Genomic DNA, 13382 nt, shown 5'->3' on the forward strand with positions numbered 1-13382 from the left:
GACATAGAATTATTTATAAAATTCTATCTGGTTGGGCTAGCAGCCTCTCAGTTTTTCACAGAGGAATATTCCTATTTTCAGGCCTGATCTATCCTTGAACAGAATAAACCTATTTTTGCAGGTATATCTCTGTTTTCAGGCTTCATTTACTCTTTCACATAATTTTCTGAATCCCACCCATCACAAGTGTCTAGTATACAGAAATGCACTCTGCATGACCAACATATTAGTGGCATCCGTCATTTTTAGAAAGAGGACACACATGTTCCACCTCCCTATTTGAAAAGCAAAAATAAATGATCTTGTGTGTTAGAAGTTAGCAATACACAATGCATACAGATTTTACAATGTCTCCTTAATAGTGTGCTTACACTTGTTCATTGTTTTTGTTACTCAGGTATTTTAAGCATGTATTTTTCTGAATAATGTCCCATATTCCCAATGGGAGCAGAAAGAATTACATGCTATTTGGTATTCAGACTTTATGCTAATTAGATGCCCATATTTTTCACTAGATGTACCTACTTTTCAAGGGTCATTATTCTTATTGTCAGTGTCTGCAAGTTGTGAGGTATGCCCCCACACAATTTTGCACCATCCATAAATGTTCATGTTGTCTTTTATTTACCTTCCTCATCTAAGACCATCTAATTATTTTAATTCACTAAAGTCTATACCCAGCAATTACAGGCACTTGACTGTGCACAACTCTAATGCTCAACTGTAATAAAAAGAAATTACAATAGTAAAGTAATCTAATACTTGTTTTGCACAAATGTACACTAGTCCTGCAAAGCCTGACTAAGGACTGCCTAACTTGATGGTGGCAGTTAAAGTCAGACATTCTCATGCACAGATAGTCCCTGCAACCAGCAATCATAGTCCCATTATGACTATTTATACCTTAGATGTCTGATTGTGGTAAAAATAAATAAACAATTATGGGCATAATACTGTATTTCAGGTTATGCAATACAAGTATACAGCGGCCCAAGTACTCCAACTTATTTCATACAAATTTACACTAGTGCTGCAAATCCAAGTTGTTTAAACAGGATTGCTACTTTCACCTACAAGCAGCCACAAATCCCCACCCAGCAGTTATAGCTGCTTTGAAGTGTGCACCTCATCTGACTGCGATAAAAAATATTACATCTCAACTTCTTAACATAAGGATTAAAAACAATACAAACATGTAATGTGGGACACAGGCCCCAAATCAGAGACACATTTCTCTCACATAGTTACCATATTGTTAGAATAATCATTTTTGCATTAAAGTTTATTTTCTGAAGGTTATGAAGCCTGTGATTACAATCTTCAGTAATTTGCTAGAAACCACATCTCTTATGAGGAAAAGATGCAAAAATCTGTGCAAAATCAGAGGCGTTATAGAAAATCAGGGAATGTCAAGAGCTATGCAGTTTCAGCTTTCTTTCACAAGCAAAAGCTAAAAGAAGAAAGAAGTATTCCCACTTATTTGTCACCCGGACATGTAAGTCCTGCAAAGCCAGATGATTAACTGAAAAAATGACCAGATGATAAGTTACCACCCCCGTGCAGAAGTTATAGTCACTTTGTATGGCTAACCTCATTGAACTGTGAAGAAAAATAATCAAAACAAAAAGTTATACAGCACAAAGACCCAAAATCAGGGACAGATATTAAGTATTGTTTTCATGTACTTAAAAGCTTGCTAGAATAGCATTTGTTTGTATTGGTAAGCATTTTCTGAAGACGAAGAAATCTGAGAAGTCAAATTTCTTTCACCAATTAATGACTGCAATCCTCATTAATTTACTAGAAAATTACACATTTTACTCGCTACAGGCCACAAATATGAGATAGCCAGGTTATCAAAGACAGTTTCAACTTTGCTTTGTGGTAAAAATAAATAAACAATTATGGGCATAATAGTGTATTTCAAGTTTGTGCAACACAAATATACAGCGGCCCAAGTACTCTAACATATTTCATACAAATTTAAACTAGTCACCAGAGAAAAAAATTCCAATATATTTCATACAAATGCTCAGTAGTGCTAAAAAGCCAGACTTTCAAATGACAAGAGGGTTAAGTGGCTTTCATCCACAACCAGCTCCTACATTTAGCATATTCACTTTTATTTATTATCTTTTTTATTTCAGTTTGCTTTTGTTTACCAGTTTTGTCTGACTGGGTTTAGTCAAAAAAACTTTTCAGTAGAGGCCTGGGGAGAACACTTCCAACATACTTCAAACATTTTTAAATAGACATTAAGTGATATACATGAACACATATTAAGTTATACACATTAAGAATTATACATACATTTGCTAATTAGATTACATTTATATGAAAATAAGAGCAACTATTACAGTATAAAAAATACTTACACATTAGTAGATATTGAACATTGAGCATCTGAAGAGGTGCATTAGTGCGTTTGTCAAACAGTGCATAGAAATTCAAAGAGATGGATGTAAAGGAATAAACTAAGTAGAGCACAAAATGTTAGTATTGCAGTTAAGAGGCAGAGTATAATTTAAGTTCATAGGAAATATATAAGGGTATCGTAAGGTTATATTAGACGTATTAGACGTATAGAGCTGAAGGGTGAGCATGTCCCACAACTATATATATATTTCTGTACTCACTGATAACGCTCGTAGTAGCGAAACCGGTTTGGGGGATCGTGTAAGCAATAAAGCTTCTTTGTACTGCTGCCTATGTCTCCTGTGTTCGGGTGTCTCCTGTGTTCGGGTGCTGGATATGCTGTTTGGGTAACTGTATTTTTTTCCGTGCACTCGAGGAAGACCGTGCAGTCTATTGTTTTGGGCTCTATATATATATATATATATATATATATATATATATAGATATAGATATAGATATACACACACACACACACACACACACACACACACACACACACACACACACACACACACACACACACATACACACACACACACACACACACACACACACACACACACACACACACACACATATACATAGATAGATATAGATACAGATAAATATATATATATAAATATATATATATATATATATATATATATATATATATATATATATATATATATACATAGATTGAATATGGAGAGTAACTTGCGATATTCGATGATTAGGTTATAGTGATTAGTGATTTTTCTCTGAAGTGCAAAATTCTACTGGGGAGTAGACTTGCATTAACTTGTTAAAGACTTAGCAATTTCCTAACTTATGAAGAAGTCTGCTTATTGTACTTAGCTGAGAAAGAGCTAGGTGATGTGATAGCTATAACCAGATTAATTCTCTGAGGGCTAGGCAGTGGTATGTTCTTTTATTAGAGTTTACTGCAAATTTGGCTATTTTATTATAACATTGTTAGGTCTGGACAGGTGCCAGACATTAAGGCTGGTGAGGACAGGGACAGCAGAGACAGAGAGATGACAATAATAAAGTGCAGGCTATATGTCTTCTGGCTGTGTCAGTGAGGTAGGTTTTACTGTATATAATGTACCTAGTTTTCGATGATTGTTTTAAGCATGTGTGATACATGGTGATGAATTTCAACAAGTAATATATGATGATATCTGGTAATTTTGTGTGGTTTACTTATTCTCCTAAGGTTCTGTTGGTAGAGATGATTACGAATAGTGATGTTTTGATAGAGATGTGTTTTGGGGTAAAGAGCAGTAGTTTTGTTTTTTAGGGGGGGGTTAATAGCAGTTATGAATTATTTAACAGTATTTCAATCAAGAAGATGTGTCCTTGTGAAGTTCTTGGAGTTTAGAGGGAGATTTGGCAGAGCAGCTATGATCAGTGATTTAATAGAAAATCACACAGACCAAAACATGAGGCAAAATCAGGGACATTGTATAAAATTCTGTTGCATATGAGCAGCTGCCAGAAAACCAATGATTTTAAACAGATACAAATGAAAACCATAAGGCAAAGTCATGGACTGTTTAACAGAAGCATTAGCTAGAAAGTAAATATCCCACATTATTTCACACAAATTCATTAAAACTTTAAACAAAACTAAAAATTACTTTGCTTAAGAATACAGCACAAAGCCAGATTTAATGGAGGAACAAAAGGCAAAAGCCCAAAGTCAAGGAAGACATTGTCATTATTACTTTAATTCACTTAAAGCTAATAGGCAACAGATTCTACATCAATGTAAATTATCAAAATGATAAGAAATAAGACATTGTAAAGTACATTACTGACTGATTGTAAATCACAGTGATTTACAAGAATATCAAAACGTTTATGAGGAGCAAGATGTTTTGCAAAATCAGGTAGAGCAGAGAGAAATATGTCATGCACAATTTTTAAATATTACTATAATTCACTTAAAAAGTTACTAGAACAGTTTTTGTATCAACATGCTGTTTATAAACAATAAGCAGTCTGAAACTTTAATGTCTTATGTGTAACATCTTTGACTATGTTAATGCTCACAGAATTGCCAGAAAATCAAATAATCCTCAGCGGTTTGCCAAAAAAACAAAATATTTACAATGTAAAGAATGAAACTCTAATATTTTACATCTAGCATTACTGACTGATGTTAATCCTCAGTGATTTGACAGAAAATCAAAATACTTATAAGGTCAATGACAAAAATATGAGGCAAAATCAGGGGCATGTGGCCTGCCTGTAGCTTTTCTTCCTTCACTTAGTTTCAGCAATTTTGAATAATATATCTGGTTGTCTGTCAGAATAAAACAAAAAAAAAATGAAATAAAATAAAAAAAAAAATGTATACTTACTTCACATTACTTAGACCCCAACAGCTGCCCATAGCTCTCCACAATACTATTTACTAGTATTTGTGGACCTTCTATTTATTCAATCATTCATTGTCCTCACTATGAATCATGTGTAATGCAATTAAAATAAAGCTATGCAGACCAGGGAAGTTCATTTCCTTATTAATTTATTTATTTGCTTACTTGCTTATTTCAAAGTAAAGAAACATTTCTTTACTTAGAAATCAAAAAAATTGGTAATGTACTGTAGCTAGTGGTCAAGGCTATACTTGTGTAAACAATGACAGTGAGTACTGTGAGTTTACAGTCGTAATACTCACAACATCTGTCATCTAATGCTATTTTTAACAGGTTTATTTAAGAGTTGTTATGCACAATGCATAAGCTAACTAAAATGAATTAACAATGCTGAAAGTAACAAACTTTTTTTAAAATTAAATTATTTTATTGGTAAGCCATGAGCCCCTGGATCTATGGTCCCTGGCAATCACCTCATTTGCCCCTATTATAATCTGTCACTGCGGATATGGTCTCAAAAGGTGGTGACCATACTTACTCAAGTGATATAGTAATGTAAAGGTGACATCCATTCCTCATTTCCATGTCATGCCTGCCAACACCTGAACTGTAAATACACAGCAACTAAAAATACACCTGATAAAAGAGGTGACACCATTCAGACTATTTAATTCAAGCTACATGTGGAGTTGCAGGTAAATGACTTGGTTAAGTCTAATGCACAAGGTCTTTGGTGTTGCTGAAACTTGTGACCTAAGGTTATGGTTTGCATGGTAGACAAAAACAATCATTAGAATATAAACTCTAATGCATCATTTCTTAATTTTTATTCTGTAAAATTAATCATTCATCTTAATTAGGACATTAACTTAGCTTTTTCAATGGATGCTCATATTTTCTAAGACATCAGTTTGCCTTTCACCAGCTCATCTTGCTGGTTTAATCTATGTTCTTTTTTTTCCATTGTTTTTAGTAATTTTATTGTCCCTTGCCCCCCCCCCCCCATCCTGTATCAGCTTGCTTATTCCTCCTGAGTCCTGGCATGCTAAGACAATATGATAGGGTAGTAAGAGATGGGAACTGCAACTATCAGTCAGCTGGATAAGGAAATTGTTTTTAGGCTCCTAATATCCTGAAAAGCACGGTATAAGGTCTTCTGCACTAGGCAATTATAGACGCATGTTTCTGCACATCAAAATCACAGACAGAGCATGTTTCTGCACTCATTAATATTATTTAGAATATGTGTACTTCTTGGCAGGCTCACCTCCATCCCTAATGCAGGAATTGTACTACTTGGCCTTTTCTCACTTGGCAATGGTGTACCAGGAATTTTTCAGCTCATTCTTAATGAGAGAGAGAAATGGCCATTGACCACTCTCTACTATCATTCTCTGTTATGTTCCTCCACTATCTGGGTCATTAACCAAACCCATGTTATCTGCAGTATAGTCACTGCTGAAGCCATATCTGTAAGAATATGTGAGGCACTTAATGATTTCAGACTCTTCTCTTCAGAAGGAGGTCATTACAGTAACTTATACCACTAATGCCAGTCTTGTAAATACTTTTTTGATTGTTTGTAAGATGATTTCCTTTCATAACATGTTATCCAGTGACAATTATTATAAAAAGTCAGAAAGAAGTCAACATCTTCCTAAATTCCATGCAGTCTGAAAGATTTGCCAAGAGAATACCTGCACTCAACATTGAAAACCCTGAGATATAATGGATTCTGATGTATTGGCATTCAGTTAAGTATGCCTTACGTACTGCTCCTGTTCAGGAAACAGTGGTAATATTTAACATGCAAGACCTTGATTGTTTACACACATGTAACATTCTAGAATGTGTTTTTTTTTCCAGGTAATGTTTCTCTGTCTGCTAACTATCATGCCTACCCCTACTGGACTCAAGCCCATTTATTCCCTGGTGTTGGAACTCTCCAAATCCACTTGGGAAGCGCGATCCAGAGGGGCCATCATAAAGGCAAACATTGGGTTGTTTGTGCCCTTTCCAGCATCTTGGCTATGATGGAGGTTTTGTATGACTGGCCTATCCTTTCCACCAGTGGTGATGTAAACACTTACATCACTGCAAGGACCGACTTTGCTTCTGTGTCTGCTTGTGCATGTCCCTTCACATGCTTTAACAAGGGTTACTGTCACCAGTGAGGGCAGTCACCTACAATTTCCTTGCAATAGCTCCAAACAACCTGAAAAGCTTTCACTTTCTAACTGAGCTTGTATCGGAAGAGTGCATACCCCCACTCTGTTGAGGTATTTTTTATAGTCACTTTTTTGTTCAAAACATGAATGTTGTGTGTATTTTTGTTTTTAATTGCAGTATGCTGAATTGTGTTAGCCAGTGGTATAGTTTTTGGGACTTTGACTTTTTTTTCTTTGTAGCTTATCTGTGGCGTTGGTATTTAGAAGCATGTGCTTTTTATGCTTTTCAGAATTTAACTTTTGGAAAATGTTAAATACCACGCAACTAAAACAAACAAAGGCAAACCATCAGTAGTGAAGTTGTCCAAGCCAAGACCACCATCCTTCTAAGATGGGCATACTTGTTCTTCCTGCTTGTCCTATGATGCTCCCAAGCCAATAATTGAATTCAGGTTGCTTAGGCCATAGTCAGAGATTTATTCCTTTTGACCACCAGTAAACTTCTGTCATGCTTCTTAATCAGATTCCTTTAATTATTTTTCAGAAAGGTACATTTGTCTTAAGTCAAAGATCACTTATACTATGAACAAATATTCAAACAATAATCCATGACAGGGTGTGGGAATATCATTATTTACCCACAGTTGTGTTTTGATCATGAAAGTGAAGCCCAGGTGATCAAACAAAGCCAACCATGAGTAAATCCTGATATTCCCACACCCAGGAGTGGGTTGGTGCTATTATACAATGACATTATTTAAGAAAGAAATTGCTTACTTTTTTTAAATAATGTCTTTGTATAATGGCATTGTAGTGCCCCCCCCCCCCACACACACACATTTTTCCTTGTTTACTAATGTACTGTGCATGCAATGCATATGGGATTTAAATTCTTATGCTTGCACTGTACATCACTGCAGAGCAGGAGAAGAAACAGAGAAGAAAGAAAATCCATTGCTGTTTTTTGTATTTTCTATGTTTTCGGCTGCTGAGATTTTCCAAGGGACAGTGCAGAAATTCAAGGAAAATCAGGTACATTTCTGATTGTTTCGTTTTGCAGAATGTTCCTGATTTTTCATATATTTGCTTTGCCCCTCAGTATATCCCAATAGAAAGTCTGGCTGCACAATAGTACTTCAGCAGCTGGACTTATTTATATTGGTAAATGCTTGATTTACAATGGACATGCTGGTTAGGCCAGCCAATCAGCATGCTCATTTTCAAATAGTAAACCGCAGTCATTGTATAAAGCTGGTTATCTGACTAAATTTAATGTGCCAATCAGACTCATGTGATAAAATACTCATGCGCACAGAGGCCAAAAAAATAACTCTGTATTTTTGTCAATATATTCTACAGCACTGATAAATCAGAAATACTAGAATATTATATTATGGAATATTGTGTAACTTGTGCAATTCCCCAAATTAAATTTATTCTAAACCACTGGAAAGCAAATAGTCTTATGTATTTCTATTTTAGTGTAAGAGAAGTGCAAGCCATGTAGCATTCATACTCAGAAGCTTCTCTCATTTAGGAAGAAATGACTTATAGTTCAGTAAAGTCTGAACTAATGCTACTTTGGTACAAAACAAATCACATTAACATAAAGATCTGGACCAATGTTCAGCACACATTAAGAACCTCATCCACTTTTCCTCTATTTAACAGAAACGTATGTGAAATTACACTTGAAATGGTTACTTCCACTCACAGTAATGTCAGAAATATCACCTCCATGAGATATCAGGAAGCCTCATTTGTGCAACTGAGGAGTTTTTGAACCAATAAGAATAAGTGGCTTAGGCATGTTCAGGGCAAACACACATTCTTATGAAACATTAAAAACTGGCCATGTCCATGATAAATGGAAGCTGGATGAGAAACCATTAGAAAGACCACAAAGACCACAATAATTACAGAATTATCATCTTCACAAGCATATTGTACAAGGTGATAAAGATAATAATCATGGAGCTTATTCAGAGACAGAGTAAACCTCCTTTTTCATGACCTAACTCAATATTGATTTGTCAAATGGAGACATTGCATACTTAATCCTATACATTTTTTGAAAGTGTGACCAATGACATAAGTACAGATTTATCTGACCATTTAACATATCTAGCTCAAGCAGAAGCATTTGGCCTTATACCCCTATGAGTGAATCATATATATATTTCAGGGCTCTAAAGATAAATAAGGCTGTAATAACATGGGTCTATAACTGACTACATGGTTGCACAAAGGAGGTATGCACAGCAATACTCCTATCCTCATTCCCCAGTAGAGTCCCTTAAGGCTCTGTCCTGGGCTGAACAACTTACGCTTGGCTTCTTTTCTAAGTGTCTGGCTCACCAAATATGCAGATGGCTGCAAACATTGGGTGCACTTCCCTAACCCTCACTGACACCACCTCCCTTAAAACAGCATTTAGAATTACATATAAACAGTGCGTTAGAAATATCTTTGCCCTTAGTATAATTCATGTCACATAAAAAAAAGCTTTATACACTATTGATGGGAAGAACTGAAAGTTGACAGAATAGTAAAAACTCTGGGTTTCTTTGAAGCACATGACCTTTCATTTCATAACTAGATAGCTACAACTATTCTCAAGGTATATACAGAGTTACCAGCTCTATAGAGCGGAAGGCTATGTGTGATAAGTAACTGTCACCCTTTGGACAGCTCTTATCATACCATTTATAGAATACTGAACCTGTTATATAAACTACTCACATGACATTTAGTACAAATTGAGAAGATATAACGATTCACAAGGAATATTGAAAGACCTCAATGTTTGTCTTAAAGCTCAAGACTACAACAGCTTTCCTTTTACATTGTACCATATCTTCTTCTTTGAGGAAACCTTGTCTTGACATACAGAGCATTAAAGGATGCCTTACTATTTGAAAACTTTTGTGTAGAATATTCCCTTGGTGATCTGTACACAAGAGACACTTGGACTTAATAAAAATTAATATTAACCATACCATGAAACATAACAACTTCATATCACAGAAATGTCCACACTGATGGAATAAACTCACCCTCTCAATTAAACTCAGCCGATCCATCCATAACTTCAAAAGGAATTGAACGACTACACATGCATCCACAAGTATCGACATACAATCCAGAGCATTCAAGTTTCTTTGTGAGTGATAAATTTGAGCTTGTTTGCCAAACTTATAATCCTGCTTTGGTATTGTGTTTATGAGCAGAAAATACAGAATTACTAAAAACATTTGTTTTAACAAGTCACATTCATCTTTAAAATCCTTTCCCCCAGTGTCATCTTATTACCTTTGATGATATCCTGATCAGTTTTTCTGAATCATGCTTATGAAAAAAAAAATGGCTTCCCAAACACAAGTATTATATAATTTTCATTCCTAGCTTCAAAATACATTAACATAATGCTATCATTATCACTTGTTCTTGTTTCGTAGGATACCCATGATATGGGCATATGGAGTTTAAAGAAAAAATCATATCGGAATACAGAATGGCAGGGGTTTAATCATAGTGAAGTACAGTTATACAAGTATTTACTGGTGCACTTTTGTTCACTGATGCATTAGAACATCATCAGGCAAATTTCCAAATTTCTCAAGTTGATACAATATCTGAATATGTAAAATCAAATCACATGATTATAAAAATAGATATACATTGGCTATTACAAAGCATTCAAAAGCATGTAATACACATTCTCATTTAAAAAAAAATCCATAAAAATGGTCTCATAGCAAATAACATGACCAGCACTGATTCTGATACAATAACATCTCTAACCAGAATTTCAGGAGCTTTGTTTATGCATAAATTTCAATTAGGCTGTCACTAAGGCCAAGATTCTCTAATGTATTGCTTCTTTGCCATTACTCCTCATGCATTTCTAAAGGGTATAGTTAAGTCACTACCTCTTTCATTATTACAAACCTTTTCAAGGATATGGATCACAGTTTTTATAAAATTTGACCAAACTTCACTACACATTTTTTTTTGCTCCTTTTCCTAATGGAAAGTTTTTATGAAAGTGTGTTGCTCCTCCAAATACAAGCATCATGTTTATTTCAGAAGCTTTCCAAAAGACCTCAGTCAGCTCATTAGAGATGATAAGACAAATTAGGGGAAAGAACAATGTGACCTATTAAAATATGGGGCATGACCAAAGGAGTACTGGGGGATATCATCCCTTGCAACTAAACGCCCACTAGCAACAGAAGGACATGAGAGGCCATTGGGGAAAAAATGCAATAGAATACCTGAATAAGCTGTGAAGTTTAAGAGTTTTTTTATTTCAGTTCGTGATTACTGAGTGACAGGATAATTAATGTTCACATTAAAGAACGTTAATTCATTCCTGGCATATGGTCTGAGTTGGCAGATTCTGTTTTATCCCTTAAAATATTTGATCATGGAATTAAGTTATGAGGTTTGATTTCTGATAACATTCTGAAGGTAATAATGTCTTTACAGAGGAAAAGCATTTTTTCATCCACCATTAAGTTTCACTGAGTCATCCTTTGAGAAGAAGTGTAAAAGGGCTATACCAGCTACCATTTTTGGCAGATAGTTATGTACATGTTTTACCAAATGAGTATTAAGGAATGCAAAATGTTTTTACGATTAAGTTAAAGTAAGTTAGTTAGCACTATGTTACCTAATAAACATGACTTTGTAAGCATCATGGCATTAAGTAGCATAATGTCAGAAAGGCTGAACTATTATCTGATAGTACAAGTTACAGGATGATTAGCATATTTGTGCAAGCAATGTTTATTGCATAATTGATGAAGCTTGGGTGTTTGACTTGAAGAAACTCATAATGCAATATTCCTCAAACTGCATGAGTTTCTTCAGGTCAAACAACCATGCTTCCCACAATTTCATTTGTGATATTTAAGGTGTATAAAAACATAGGAATCTACCTTTCTGAACTATAACTTTCCCAAGGACTCTAAGAGCGAGCTCCTGGCTGCTTATGGAAAACACCACATCAAAACTTGTATTAATATAATTCCCTATCTTATCAAAGACAGTTGAGAGTTTATACACAAGAACAGAAATGCTGAAGCACAAAGATGCCATTTAGCCACATTAGACTTGTATTATGAGAAGCACAGTAGCATAGGATGTAACCATTTAGGTTTTGTTGTACATGTATATACCTCAACATAGTGGCTTGGATATATTCAGGGCATATGTGTGTGTGTGTGTGTGTGTGTGTGTGTGTGTGTGTGTGTGTGTGTGTGTGTGTGTGTGTGTGTGTGTGTGTGTGTGTGTGTGTATGTGTGTGTGTGTGTGTAGATATATACATATATATATATATATATATATATATATATATACCACAGATGTTCCATTAATGAAGTTAATGCAGATGTGCTATATTTTCTGTTGGCAGATTATTAAACATGAGGTCCACAAGTTGAATGCCCCCAGACATTTTAACATGGAAACAGACAGATATGGATAGGTGGTAACATGAGTAAGGAAAGAAAAAAGGCAATGGTAGTCGGGGCGCTCTTTGAATGGGAAAATCCTCAAAAAGAAGCAAGAATAACCACATTTTGACATCATTATGAAATGTGGGATCAAGTGTTACTAGCGACCTCATCCAGGATCTATGCCACAAAAGCAATACCTTCTGCAAAACTAGATTAAAGAAAGCCAACAGTACACTATTTCATGGAATAAAAGAAACATTTCTGAAATGGAGGTAGGCATCTGGGTTGGACAAAGGGAAACAAAGCCTTAATGAGGATGAATATATATCTGAGGTCACATATAAATAACCTAGCCAATAAATAAGTAATTATATTTGCTTGTAACACACCCCACTACAGTGAAGTAAAGACTGCGGGATGCAAGACAAAGAAACCAAAATTAGACATGAACAAGACTTAAATACTCTATTTTTAAAGTAAGAAACTATCTTCTGGAATAAATGCACAACTTTTCTTACATAGTTTTACTGAATCACTTCTCTTGCAAATGAAGTACTCTGTTATTTTGCTTCAGTGGACTTCTTCTTCTGGCTTTTTCTCTGTTAGGGGTCGCCACAGCAGATCATCTGTCTGCCCATGATTGCCAGTGGAGTTTTATGGTGTCGAGTTGCCAGCCTGATGCCCAACCTTCCACAGAAGGCACACACACGCACACACTCACACCTAGGGCCAATTTAGAGTGTCCAATCCATGTACTGCATGTCGTTGGGAGGAAACCGGAGCAAACCCACGTGACCACTGGGAGGACATGCAGACTCCACACCGAAGACACCCCAGCCAAGAATCAAACCGGAGAACCTCTTGCTGTGAGGCAGCAATGCTAACTGCTGCACCACCATGGCCACCCCATTTTGCTTTAGTGGACTACCAACTAAAATATCTCCTTTGAGTCATATACTTAGATAAGGCCA

Source organism: Protopterus annectens, chromosome 5.part0 (genome assembly GCF_019279795.1).
Source record: "Protopterus annectens isolate FY-2018-M chromosome 5.part0, PAN1.0, whole genome shotgun sequence".
NCBI classification, from domain to species: domain Eukaryota; kingdom Metazoa; phylum Chordata; order Ceratodontiformes; family Protopteridae; genus Protopterus; species Protopterus annectens.